At 38.2% G+C, this 14,221-nt stretch overlaps 1 pseudogene; it reads right to left on the reverse strand.

Annotated features, from left to right (window-relative positions):
* Positions 1 to 8,882: 8,882 nt before the first annotated feature.
* LOC110106502 lies at positions 8,883 to 10,604 on the reverse strand (annotated as a pseudogene).
* Between the last annotated feature and the right edge of the window lie 3,617 nt (positions 10,605 to 14,221).

Genomic DNA, 14,221 nt, shown 5'->3' on the forward strand with positions numbered 1-14,221 from the left:
TCAAATTATAAAAAAAGGGTCATATGGAAAAATCCATTTAACTATATATATATATATATATATACCATGTCACTCCCTACTCGGTACCGCGGCTCGGTACTGCACGATATCGAGCTCGGTACTGCTCGGCAAGCAATTTTTTCCCAATCAATCGGAGGCATAAATAAAAAAAAAAAACAAATGAAGGCGGTTCTACTGGATGAATTAGTCTGTGTAGACGCCGAATGCCGTCCAAAGTCCAATGAAAATGCTCCATGTCACTCCCTACTCGGTACCGCGGCTCGGTACTGCACGATATCGAGCTCGGTACTGCTCGGCATCGAGCTCGGTATTGTTAAGTACTGGATGACGTGACTGCACCTAGAAGTGTCAATATTTGACACGACCTGAAAACCCGACTCGAATCTGACCCGAAAATTTCGGGATAGGGTCAACCCGATCTCGAAACGGGTCAGGTTCGGATTAACCCTTTGACCCGAAATTGACCCGATTTTGATCCGAAAACTCGATTTTAGATCGGCAACACGAGATTGACACGTTTTTGACCCGAAAAAGAGGAGATATACCCATTTTTTACCCGAGTAAGAGGAGATAGACCCGTTTTTACCTGAAAATTAGCAATTTTTTTTTTGGAAACAGGTCATTCGAGTCGTGTCAGATTGACCCAGACCCGAAGCGGGTTAGGTTCGGGTCAGGAAAACTGACCCGTTTTTAAAAACAGATCAGGTTCGGGTTGACCCTAATAGTGCCGGGTCAGTTTCGGGTTTGACCGGAAATTGACACCCTAACTGCATCTGATTTGTCTTTGAACGGTAAACTGTATCTGATGTCGAATAATCTCTCATTCTCTTGACCTGTTTTCCAAATTTAACTCAATAAAAAAATACAAGTTGAACATGAGTAGATATTTTCAGCATCCATTAATGAACATAAGTTGTTACATATCCAGATCCATATTTACTGAACCAAACAGCTCAATAGTCGGAGTCAAATTCATTCAATTTCGGCTGAATCAAATAGATTTACACCTACTAAAAAAAATACCATGTCTTACACGTGTGGAACCCACGTGGAAGCTGCCGACAAGAGCCACAACCCGACCAAGCCAGTCAACTTAGTTGCCCGCCACGTTGTCTTCTTCTCATCCTGCCTGTCCGCTCCGCCAGGTGCGTGTCGTCGAATAATCGCTACATGCTTCGAATCCACCGGCCTGGACGCCGCCCCTTCAAACCGATATTGTCCAATAAAAAAAATGCCACGTAATGTCGAATCCGCAACGGCTATATTTCTACCAGAGGCTTCGATTGATCCACGCGTCATTAAGATACGATAGCCGTACGATTGTGCGTGATATTTACGCGGCGGCTGGATCGGACGCGGTGGTTTCACCCGGGAAACTAAAGTTTGAAAACCTTAGAACCTTCTGGCTTCCGTGTTGTAATTTTCAAGGGTATCATTGTAATTTCCTGACCACTTAATGCTATAGTTTTTATAGCTTTGCTATATATTTAGGGCCGATTTCGAATGCAGTTAATAAGAGTGCTTGAACCCGCAAGCGATTTTGCTGTGTCGAGGAGTACCAAGTCTTCTGTAGTTTTCTTCTCAGGTAACTTGACTAATCGCCATTGCTCTTTCCATCGATTGGAAAAGATTCAATGTTAGGGTTTGCTCTCTTCTAGTTTAAATGTTTGATTGCTGCGGGTTTTGGGGTGCAAAGATTAAAGGTTTCTATTTTGGGATTATTATGTTAATGGCTGTTTGTGATTTTATTCTGCAAATGCAATCATTTTCTTCAAGTTTTTCAAGCTTTTTCCCTTCCTTTTTTTCAAACTACTGATAACTGCTCTACTCTTGTTTGATTTGATTTTCCCTTGTTTGAAAAAGTTCTTAAACTGGCATTCTCACCATTTCCCTCTTTCGTTCCACAGTGGTGACAAGGAACTGTTGAAAATAATCCGGAATTCTTTGTTCTGATTTGTTTTCCATAAATGGCGAAAAGAATTGAAAATAACACAACACTAGCCCATGAAGGGACACACAAACCTGGCAGGAGGAGGCATTTAATCTCAAAGGGAAAGAATGCCCCAAAGTTGAAGAGATTGAATGATGGATTGATTGAAGGACTTGACGAATCAAATTTTCTTGAATCGTTACCCCAAGATATCGTGGTAATTTAATTGCAGTATGATATTCTGAATGTTGAGTTTGGGATTATTCAAATCCTTATATATTTTTTTTTTCTGCAGGTTAAAATTCTGACAAAATTGAGACATAGCGACTTGAAGCATAGCCTCCTGGTGTCCAAGTTTATCAGTGAAGCGGTAAGTTCTAATCTTGCATGGGCAGAATATTGAATTTTTAATTATGATGCATTAGGTTATCAGTTTTTTTTAATAGAATTTTTTTTATATCCATTGCTAGGTTTTAGTTGCGAGAAAAACACACTTTTTGTTCAGTACTCCATCAACGAAGCCTGTGTTTAGTAGAAGCTTGGAACTAAGTGATTCAGAGATTCCAAGAGCCCCAAAAGCTTCGAGGCAAATGAGAACCAATCAACAGAAAGCAAGAAGGTTTCGATGTGATGGCAGAAGGCTTTCAAGCGTTTTTCTCTTGCTATTAAATTCACCAGAAAAATGACAGTCTACTGTGCCTAAAAATTTTAGGCTTGATTTGTAATTACTTGATTACAATTTGTTGTGTTCTGTGAAGGATTTATGTAATTACTTCAATACTTGAATTGAAGCAAGTTAGGGAATATGTATTTATCGAATAGTTTATTTGTTAGTTTTTTCCCGTACTGGAAAAAATCTAGCAAGGATTTGAAACATGTAATTATACAATATTGTAATCATATTATGATCATGCAATAATTCCATGTTCTCTGTGTGCAAATGTGCTATTTATAATTTTTTGATTTCTTATTACATGTCCTGAAACTTTCCTGGTTTGGTGTTGAGGCTTCCTCTTTTTTTTGTTGGAACGGGAGTTTGTACTCGTTGCCACTCCAAAGGGAGTGCCTGGTGCCCATCGGCATCGGGCCCACACTTGTTTTGCCCCATTGAAGAGGCAAGGCTATAGAAGAGGGGATTCGAAACCCGGGATGAGGTGTTCTCAATCGTGCTCGCTCATCAACTACCCTAAGTCTCGGTGGGTGAGGCTTCCTTTCTTTTATTCTGTTTTGTGTTTATTCCAACTTCAAGTTCTCTTTTTGCAGTGATAAAGCTGGCATATATTGGAACCAACTTAGCTGCCTGCTGACATCAAAGGCTCAATTTTTATTTTTATTTCATAGGGTTCTTCTAATGAAATTAATTAGAATACGCTACAAAAAGAGTGAAAAAAAAAAAAAAAAAAAAAAAAAAAACGATAATGATTGCATCAAACCGTATTATGAGGTGGATTTAAGTAGCCGTGAAATGAGTATAATATATATTGAAGGCTAGTAATTATATGGAATTGGTTTAAAATTGTCTAATGATAGTCATATTCTCTTATTCATGAAAAGGTATTTTCTTTTAGAAACCTGAATACCTTAGCTTCTAGATTTTTTTTTTTTTAAACATAGAAGTCAATTAAGAGAAACTAACACACATTTCATAAACAAATTTTAAATCCAAGATCTTTTGATGATTATCAAAGCTCCCAACTAATATAACATGATGAATTGTGTGCTTGAGCTTATAGTAAAATTGGTGTACTATATATATATATATATATATATAGGAGGATCAATCTTTCAATAATATTGTATATCAAAATTTTTTGTCATTTTTTATGTATTTCTATAACATTTTTTGGGAGGAATTTGAGCGTTATTCACAACTACGGATGAGAGGTTTAAGATGAGCTCAAATGCAAGATCCAAAGGGTGGAGAAAAGCTTTTAAACCAACCAGACACAAAATTCCAGCATCTTTCTAATCTTCATTTTAGCACATGTATTTTTTGGTAGATTTTAGTTCTTCTCGAGGAAAAAAAATCTACTAAATATGTCAAATTTTGTTAGATTAAACAGTTTAATATTAGCCTCTGTAAGCATGAATCCAAGATTGCAGTATTATCATGCTTGGAATACCACAACTGATGGAGTAGCAATGACAGGGTTGGAGCTGGCAATGGTGGGAATGAATTCTTCTGTGGGGGAATTGAGGTTGGGTATTGATTGGCTAATAGATTCTTTGGTGAGAGTAGAGGAAGGGGGAACAACAATGGTGGGGTTGGGATAAGGGGAATATATTACAGGTGGTTCTGACAATTGGGTAGGGATGACAGGTGTACATGTTGGAGTGGAGTTAGCCAGAGATGGGTTGGTCAAAGCAGGGGCTTTAACATGAGTGAAAGCTGAGGTAGTGTTGGATATGAAAGTGGTAGTAATGGCATGTAGATTTCAAGAGGATGATCTAGGATTGGTTTGGAAAACAGTCGATTGTTGTTTCCATGGAGTAGTTATTAGGTGCGGACATCACACTTAGAGATGCGTCCGGATACTGCGTATTTTATGTTTAAGCTCTGCTTACGTTGTGCGTATTTACTGAGTCTACATTGCGTACTGCAGTAAATAAGCAGCAAATATTTAATTGTGAGGAGTTGTTGCTTATTTGCTGTGTATCTACAAATACGCAGAGTGTAAGTAGAACTTACGCAGAGTGTAAGCAGAGCGTACGCAGTGCATCCAATAATCCGGACGCATCTCTGGGTGCGGTGTCCGCACCTAATAATTACTCGTTGCCATGGGACGAGGCACGGTTGATTTTTTTTTTTTTTTTTAAAGTTTTGCTTGAACTTTTGCCTCGAGTGCTAGGGACATTAGTGTGACTATTGTTGAGAACATATGAGGATAAGGAGGTAGGTTTAGATGGGCAAACAAATGAGTAGTAAATAAGCGAACCACAAAACTCACTTGTAGAGGGTCTCCATTCATATTGAATCTTCAAGCTGAAGACGTGGGAATTTGGTCTGGGTAGGTAGAAGTGCTAGAGACTTGTTCACATACCCGAGCGAGTGTGAGTCGAGTTTTTTGGGCAATCAAGGCATCTACTGCCAAAGGAATGCCAAATCTTACTCACTATCCTCGAGATCCTGTCAGAATTTTAGCAGGCAAGCGCGTGGTCGTGGATCTTTAACCAAATGGGAATAGAGATGAAGTTTTCACATTTGGGCTGAAAGCGGGGGAGACCGCTTCTGCAAAATGAATGGTTTTCCAAGAAAAAATCACGCACCGTGAGACCAAGCCATCTCGTAGTCCTCCACTGAGGATAAGTGAAGAAGAAAAAATTCATCGCTCAGCAAGAGAAGCTGAAGAGAACCTTTTAAAAACCAAGAGTTCAAGATGACACCGACAGGGCCAGAGGAGTGAAGGAGGCAAGCCTGGCAGGTAGGGAAACCCTCGCATAAAATAAATTAAGTAAAAACAAAAAGAACCGATTCGGGTAAAAGGATATGAGAAAATAATAAAAGTTATCATTGTGCATTAAATACTTCATCTCTACCTTATTACTGCTCCAAGATCAAGCGATTAACAAATGAAGTTTTCACACAAATTTATATTAATTATATAAATAAAAATATCACATCTCAACAATATTAAAGATGACTTTCATTTCCAAAAAATCTAAAATACTTAAACAAAGATCAAGCGAAATTTTCTCCCATATAAAACTCTACTCCACAATTTGCTTAACTTTTAATCAAAATTTCACTTAGATATCCTTACCGAAAAGGTTTTGGTCGATCTTTTATAAAGCATTTTAGATTTTTGGAAATGAAAATCACCTTTAATATTGCTGAGTCGTGATATTTTTTATTTATATAATTTGTTAGTCTGCATATTAAATTTTTTTTTTTAATTTTTCGCTGTTTTTGCACTGTCCCAGCGTAACATGCATACAAATCTACTTATGTTGCAGACCACTCAAATATGTTTATTTTTATACATTTTTATGATATAAAAAATTTTATTATAATTTAATTTGAAAAAATATGATAATTATAAGAAAATTAAATAGATTCCAACGGCCAAATGGAATGCTCTACCCTGTCACTGTTTCGATGCAACTTTTCTTAATTAGCAACAGCTCACTCGAATAGAATCGATGTCGTAGTCTCCCACAGTATAAATAAGGGCAGGGAGTTCCGAGCATGAAGTAAACCCGCAGCCTCCATCTTCTCTCTGCTCTTTTCCTCGACTCTCCCCTATTTCTCTCTCGAAGAAATGGCTTTGTATTTGCATTAACATATCTTCTTATGATCGATCAAAGTAAGCACTCATAAGAAGAATCCCTTCAGACCTCCACATGAAGTAGAAAATCAAATAATTCAATCCATGCCATCAGAAAAGATGGAGATATTCAAGTCCTTAGATAACTGGGCAGAGCAGAACATACTGACTCATCTGAAACCAGTGGAGAGCTCATGGCAACCTCAGGACTTCTTACCTTCCCCTGCCTCGAGTGAGTTCTATGAACTAGTGGAGGAACTAAGGAAGAGGACTAAAGAGATCCCTGATGACTACTACGTCTGCGTAGTTGGGGACTTGACCAACTTACGAGACATTTCTCAATAACTTGGACGAGGGGATGAAACTGGGGCAAGCGTCACATCTTAGAATAATTATTAGGTCCGGACACATGACGTAGCTCTACATCCGGACGCCAATAACATGTCGCCACGTGCTCTTATTCTTTACCGTGCGGCCCGACGACCCGGACCCGATATTGCTACGTATTGGCTGATTTGTGCAGACCGGGGTATTGCTAGGTATTGCTCGGTATTGCTAGGTATTGGTCTTGACATAGCAGTATTTCTTGTTATTGCCAAGCAATACCGAACAATACCTAACAATACCGAGCAATACCTAGCAATACCCTAGCATAGATATATCGGGTTCCGGTCTGGGTTGGGTCGTCAGGCCATGTGGTAAAGAGTAAAAACACTCGGCGACATGTTATTGACATTCAGATGTAGAGCTACGTTAAGTGTTCAGACCTAATAATTATTCCACATTTTGGGTTAAGCCTCACCCCATCCAAACTAAACCCCCCCCCCCACAAAAAAAAAAAAAAAAAAAAAAAAAAAAAAAAAAAAGTATAAGCATTATGAAGAGGAAGTTGGCTATGTGATGTTAGATTAAATAAGATAAAGTTTATAATTTTTAAGTTTACAACATACACATTATATTTTAAAATAATTTTTTAAAATAAAATTTTAATGATGTAAATGACATAAATTTTTAATTAATAATAATAAATAAATTATATAATTCACTTATTATTTATGTACTATAAAAATTAACTAATTATTTAATTAGTAATAATAAATGATCTAACAATAATAATAGTTTATAGGTGTAAATTATCTAAACATATAAATAAATTAATAATAATTTATATTAAATTTATAAATTTATATGTAAGTTAAATTTGAATTAAATTTAAAGATCAAATATGTTTACATTTAAAATTATATAAGATATTATTAATTTGTGAATTCAATTTATTTTTTAATCAAATATTTATGTTAATACATGATTATTATATTATTTAAATTTTATTTAAATAATTTTCATCTTTATTACATCATCTGGTTGAATCTCACCCCGGTCGAATCATTGATCTCTGAACATCACCTTTTTCCAATTTTATGTTTGGTTTGATTCTTGCAACTTTGATTTTTATTCAAATAATTGTGGGAATAACTTTTTTGTTGAAAACAAGAGCTTATTAGTCATATTATTGTGCAATGTTTTAGTGAAAAAATGTTTCCAATTAATAGATTTATTAGTTGGTTACTTAGTGTTGTTTATTTTGTAAATGAAACATAACCAAGATTTCACTAGCTTGAGCTTTTTGTTTCAATTGAGGACAAATTTGAATTTCTAAACTTTTAGTAACTCTAATTTGGAAAAGTTCCTGAATCGGTTGTGCACTTCAAAAGTTATTAAGGAGGTATTAACAAAAAGAAGAGGCTTTGCAGGCTGTTTCAGTGATTTCAGGCTTCAATTCATATAAAGGAATGCTTGCCATGGCTGGAATTATCTCAACAATAATTCAGCTTTTGGATTTGGAAAGTGAATCGGCAAAAGAAAGGGCTGCTCGAGCTTTGTTATACCATTGAGCTTTGATGCAAATGACTGAGAGTGGCAACAAAGCTTGGCTTGTGTCTTCGCGAGGGGTTATGACACTGCTACACAGTTTAACCGCCGGTAATTCAAACCGCTGAAAATACGGTCGGTAAACAACAAATTTCCTGTACAGGCTAAATATTTGCAGCAAAGTAGGCCCCAAATGTATGCTTATAAGCCTTGCTTGTTCAGTGTGCCAAGGAACATCAGTGATGTCAGTGAGATCAAGAGTCATGGTAGAAGAAGGGGCTGCATCAGTACTTGTGAAGGATCAAAGGAAGAATTGGCCCAAATTCAAGCCATTGAGTTCTTGTACAAGATGACCTCTGAGGATGAAATGATTGAGTCTCTCCTTACTGTCACGAATCCTAAAACCCTTTATTCCTCAAAAGCGAAAGAGAATGAAATGATTGAGTCTCTCCTTACTATCACGAATCCTAAAACCCTTTATTCGTCGAAAGCGAAAGAGATCACTCTTCGAATTATTGAAAAAAAATTGTTCACTTCTACTTTTGATGTACATTATCATTAAAACTATGGATTTCTCATATTAATGTGGACAATTGCCCTCAAATCACGGTAGGCGAGTAAAATCTCTTTCAGCCAACACAGGCTGAGCAGCTTTGCTAAATTATCTTGATGCCTTGAAGGACATAATATGATTCAGTAAATCCTTTAAATGGGGATATTGATGTAGTGGATCGTCGGAAGACTCGACCTGCAAGAAGGATTTTTGCTCCCAATCCAGGGAAGAAGAAGAAACAAAGCTTCAAAGCTTTGAAATGAGCTAATATTCATCAATGATCTTTTCCTCTACAGTACTTCATATTTATAAAGCTAAAAGAGTATTCTAGAAACTAGATAAAGTGTCCTAAGGACTACTTCTAGCTTAAAATGCACCGCATCATTCTCCCCTTACGTAAAAAAAGGCTCGACTCTGTTGAGACGCATTATTGAAAAAAAAGGTTGTTGCAGAAGACAGATTCCCGGATCGAAGATTTTGTTCTCAATATTTCTGAAATTAGCAACTTTTCTCTCCATTGAAGCCTCGGATACAGCAGTATCACCCTTGTCAGAAATTTTTCCCCAAACTTGCAATGCCTCCATCATGCTACCTCTCACGGGTTTCACTTTATCAAAACAGCAAGCCTCAAGAGACTCAATTATAGGAGAAGTCTCGTTGGTAATCAAAGAACCTGGATAAGAGGCAAGCACAACCAACGCATACGCAACAAACTTATGAGTGGCCCAATCAATAATCTCAAGACATTCATGAATGCCTTGAAGCACAGTTGGCATACCCTTGGTACCAACTGTACCTATCTTTGTCAACTCTACGATCAGCTTGGAAGGTCCAACCATGATATCTTCTTGGTTCTCATAGGAATCGGAACCAGCCATCTGTATATTCGGTGGATCCTCCTCATTGACAACAGCCAAGAGCTGCTCCCACTTATCTTCTCCAGCGCGCATATCATTAACAATACAATGTCGCACCAATCTAGGATCGAACCCTTCATTGACATTACATCGAGCGGTTTTGGGGCATTGCATTAGATTGGCTTTGTCGATCAAATTCAGACCAGAAATTTTCACACATGTAGTAAAAATGCTCCGAGTACCACATCCAGTAGCATTGCCATACACTTCCACGTCATTCATATTTATTTAAGGAATGCTAAAGGCAAAAGGATCATGACGTACCGTGAGAAAGGACGCCTCTGATATGAAAATATCATTGTGTTCATCTTCTTTATTAACACATTGAGACGGGTTTGGCGAGCTAATTCCTATGCTGGAACTTCCGCTTTCGGACAAGAAAACAACACTATATTGTCCACGCCCTGTAGCTAGCGTGTGTTGCTTCAACCTCTTCAAAGAAGGTAAAACATCAAATGCGGGAGGCTCCGGATCATTTATGCAGACATCTTGAGATATCCCACATTGAAAATATTTTTATGGCAACGTCACTGGGCCAACTGAGCTAGTTTTACCAAGATGAAGTCGCTTAGACACTTCAGCAATTGGACATGATTCTTGGGGCTTTATAAGAACCATTGGCAAGTCTGTAGGCAATGTTTGCGGAAGATCTTGGACAACCTCGCCCCTCTCAGGATGATGTGCAGCTCCATTCGAGAAATAAAATGGGATATCTGAACGCATTTCACCTGACCGTTCCTGAAGCTCTTTTTCAGTACGAAGAAAACCACTAAAGTGGTTAGCAGCCTTCAACGCAGTAGCTGCGTTACTACTTCCATCACCAGAAATTGAGGTTTGGTAATCGAGCTCCCTGGCGCCTTCGCTGGATGCTTTCGGGTCGGGGCCGAAGTCATGCTGGTCGACGGAGTCGAAGCAGGCGGCTGTGGACCTCCGAAAGAGCACCGCATGAACGGGTCAATTGGAAGGGACATATTTGGTCGTGCATACGACTAACCATTGAGGATGGCGGCTCTCACTAGCACACCCCGATGGGTAGTAATATACATGACCTGATTACAGTCACGGGTTCAACAACTCGAGTGGGGTTTATTTTGATGTGGAATTCCGTTTCCCACAAAATATCACCTCATTCTAAAAAGACATCAACGAGTCTGCTACACAAAGCTAATCATAGAATTAAAAATCCTAAAACGGCTTATGAAAACCTCCAAATGAAACGACACATGAAATCTACATAAACAATGCACTAATACTTTTCGACAAAAAAAAAAAAAATACTTTTCGAAAAAAAAAAAAAAAAAAAATCAATTGCTCTTTAAGTTTGGCGTGGGGTAAAATTATTAAACTTTCCAACGAGAAAGTTTCATAAAACTTTTCGTCACGAAACATTTACAAAAATTTTTCGATAAATATACCATCAAACTCATCTCCAAATTAGTTTGGAGTATAAAATCCATCAAAATCAGCATTCTTTTCTCACAAAAAACAGAGAAAAATAAAATACAAAAGATATAAGAATTTTCTCATGAAAGCAAAGAAGGTTCATCCTAAATGCTGTAGAAATTCCTGTGTAAAAAATCAGTGAGAAAACCACTCAAAAACTGTACTAATTTCTCACAAAAGCAGTGAGAAAAGCTCCATAAAAGCTGTAGGAATTTCCACAGAAAAGCAATAAGAAATTCACCCAAGTGCCGTAGGGGTTCTAGTATAAAAACAGTGAGAAAGCCCTCAAAATTTTTGTGCGTATATATATATATATATATATATATATATATCTTAAAGGGAAACAATGTTCAATCATGAGAATCTATTCAACAAGAAAGAACACAAAGAACCTTGCTATTTCATTCCAAAAGAGATCGATCCAGCAACTTCTCAATACTCAATAAAAGGAGAACATATCGTAGCCATTTAATGTGATTCATATTCTGTCAGCACTAAGGATGATGAACCACTAGATGAAACATTGTAAATAAAATAGAAAAAGAGTATAAATAAATCAATTCAGATTCAAAAGCTTTTGACAGATTTTTATAGACTTAAAAGGCATGAACTCATTAGTGAGGTTTGTTCCTCTCTTAAATAAATGATAGCAGCATTGTCTCATATCCAAGTAGAGCTTAGTAGGTGGTAAGGTAACTCATAAGCTGTGAATATTCAGGTGTTAAGTTTCGTATTGGAGTGAGAAATACTACAACAACGAAAATCAGGTCGGTAAAGTAAGTTGATGACAGGCTGTTAACGAGTTAGTAATGGGCCATTCAGCTTGCTACGACAAACATCAAATCTGTTTATATGCTCTAAGTAATGCATCGATGGCACTTTCATATAAAGAAGATAGTTATGTAGAGCTTCAATGCAAGTAAAACAACCATAGCCTTTCAAACGTATAACAGAAAAGTCCTCTCTCTTCATTAATATAAAATTTGCACGAGCAAGCCCAATACTAACATGAAATATATAAAATAAATATTTTTAATATTATACAGGATGTATGAAACAAACAATCACATAGCTTCAAACAATTTAAAATTATGAATTCATTTTTATATGGGATTGACGAAGTATCAGATCTACAAGATAATAACCCTTCATAATCCATTAACACCCATACCCATATATTCATGGCATATCTCATTCTGACCATAACTCATGAAACTCTCTAACACAAAGTCACCCATGAAACCATATGTATTTGAGAAAGAAAATTGCAGCCGTGCTTTCCCAAAACCAAGTAGCAAGCCAATAAATCATTTAATGTTGAATCCCAACTAAGTTGTAATCATAAGAAAGAAGATTTGATGCAATCGGCCCTTCCCACATTCCAAGAAAATACTCCAACAACATGAATAATGATGAACTGAATCTATATAAATTCTCGCTTAAAACATATGACTCATGAATATTTTCCAACACCACTTGTCTATCACACCCTCAGGCACGTAATTAAAGTGAATATAATTTTATGATGTAAAGCCACCTGATACTTGAGGAAATGAAAATGAAATAAAAAAAAAAAAGACTAAAGGAAATGAATCCAAAATTGTCTTTGCCCATTCGTTTGATTTAGGAGAAACTGAGTGGAAAAGTAATTTTCATTTTTTTTTCTTAGCTTGAAGGAATAACCAAGAAATTGAATAATGAACACACCCAAATATTTAGAAAACTTCGATTTTATTGGGAAGAACAGTTGGCCAAGGAAGATCCGTCCACAAACAGAAATCATTTACATTGGCAATAGTGGTAAATCATAGCCACTACTTCTCCGATAGAAACGAGATTGAGCAGAGAAAAATGATACAAGGTAGAACTACACTTGCTTAACAATGAAAGAACTGATCACAGATGTCGGGTAACAGAACCAATACCGGAAGTTATCCAAGGAGAAAATTACCTTCAATTGATGTGATCACTAAATCAGAAAAGGCGAATCCTGAAGCTTGTCGGACACCAAATCAGCCATTAAGAGATAGATATAGGTGAATTGATGAACAGAAAAAAAAAAAACTATACTTGTCACATGTATAAGCTTCACCGTCACCGTTAAAGCCATTTGCAGATGGAGGCTGGCAGCTAGAGCTCTGCTTGTTCCTTCTCTAGGGCGGGTTCGGGCAGAAGAGCGATGGAGAAGGAGGGCTGGAGTGCAGGCAAAGGGCCTTCGGCCTAAGCTTCCACGCGAATGGGCGTCGAGACCGAGAGCCTCCTCGAGCTGGCTTGCCCAGGGGATTTTGAACAAGAGAGCCCCTTATCAAAAAAAAAAAAATTTTTTCGGGCCCCCAGGCCTTCGCCAATGCTCGGAGTAAATATCCGTTAATGCGGCGAAAAGGAAGCTCGCAAAAATCATGCTCATGCCTTCAAACTGAGCATATCACTCGAGCACATCAAAGCAACGGCTAGTATTTGAATTTTGATGAAATCTCCATCATTTGTTTGCTTTCGGGCTTAATCGAACACGGTCGAGCCTAATTCGACTCAATTCGAGCTGATTCGAGCTCGAAATGGACTCGACATAGCTTGATTAAATCAATTAAAGGCTCTCGAGGGCGCTCGAGCTAAAATTGAGGTCAACAGCAACAATACTGGAATATGGTCGTGAGAGATGGAGCTCAATACCTGAAGCAAAATCGCGAGAGCAGAGTAGGTTCTCTGTCTGCTGGGGCCGGAGTGGCAACGGAGGAATGGTATCGGCGGCTAGGTGTGCGGGAGTCTGGTCGGCGGGGGCCTAGTCGGCTGTTGTCGGCGAGTGGAGTTGGGAAGCTGGGAGAACAGAGTCAGCCATGAGAGCGGCGCTGGATAACCGCCTTACGTGCGTGGGCTTCTTCCGGGAAGGGAATGTCTCCGACGCTGCCTGTGGTGGAGACGACGGCTTGGTCGATGGAGCATCGTTGGGGACCTTGATAACCTCAAGTAGCTTATCCGTCTCGGTGGATTCCGCAATGGACGTGGGATTTTGAGGAGTGGAAGGAGTTGCGGGAGGTGCAGAGAGGGAGGATTTTTGGTGTTGGCGAGATGGGCCGAGGAGGGATTGCTCTCTAATGGCGGGAGCGGGATTGGGATCGGCCAGTTCGGGTGAACTAAAGCAAGTGTAGGCTCTCGGATCGCCACTTGAGCGATGGTTAATTTGAATCAACGACGGTGGTGGGAATGGAAGAAAATGGAGGTT

This window comes from Dendrobium catenatum, unplaced genomic scaffold (assembly GCF_001605985.2).
Source record: "Dendrobium catenatum unplaced genomic scaffold, ASM160598v2 fragScaff_scaffold_488, whole genome shotgun sequence".
NCBI classification, from domain to species: domain Eukaryota; kingdom Viridiplantae; phylum Streptophyta; class Magnoliopsida; order Asparagales; family Orchidaceae; genus Dendrobium; species Dendrobium catenatum.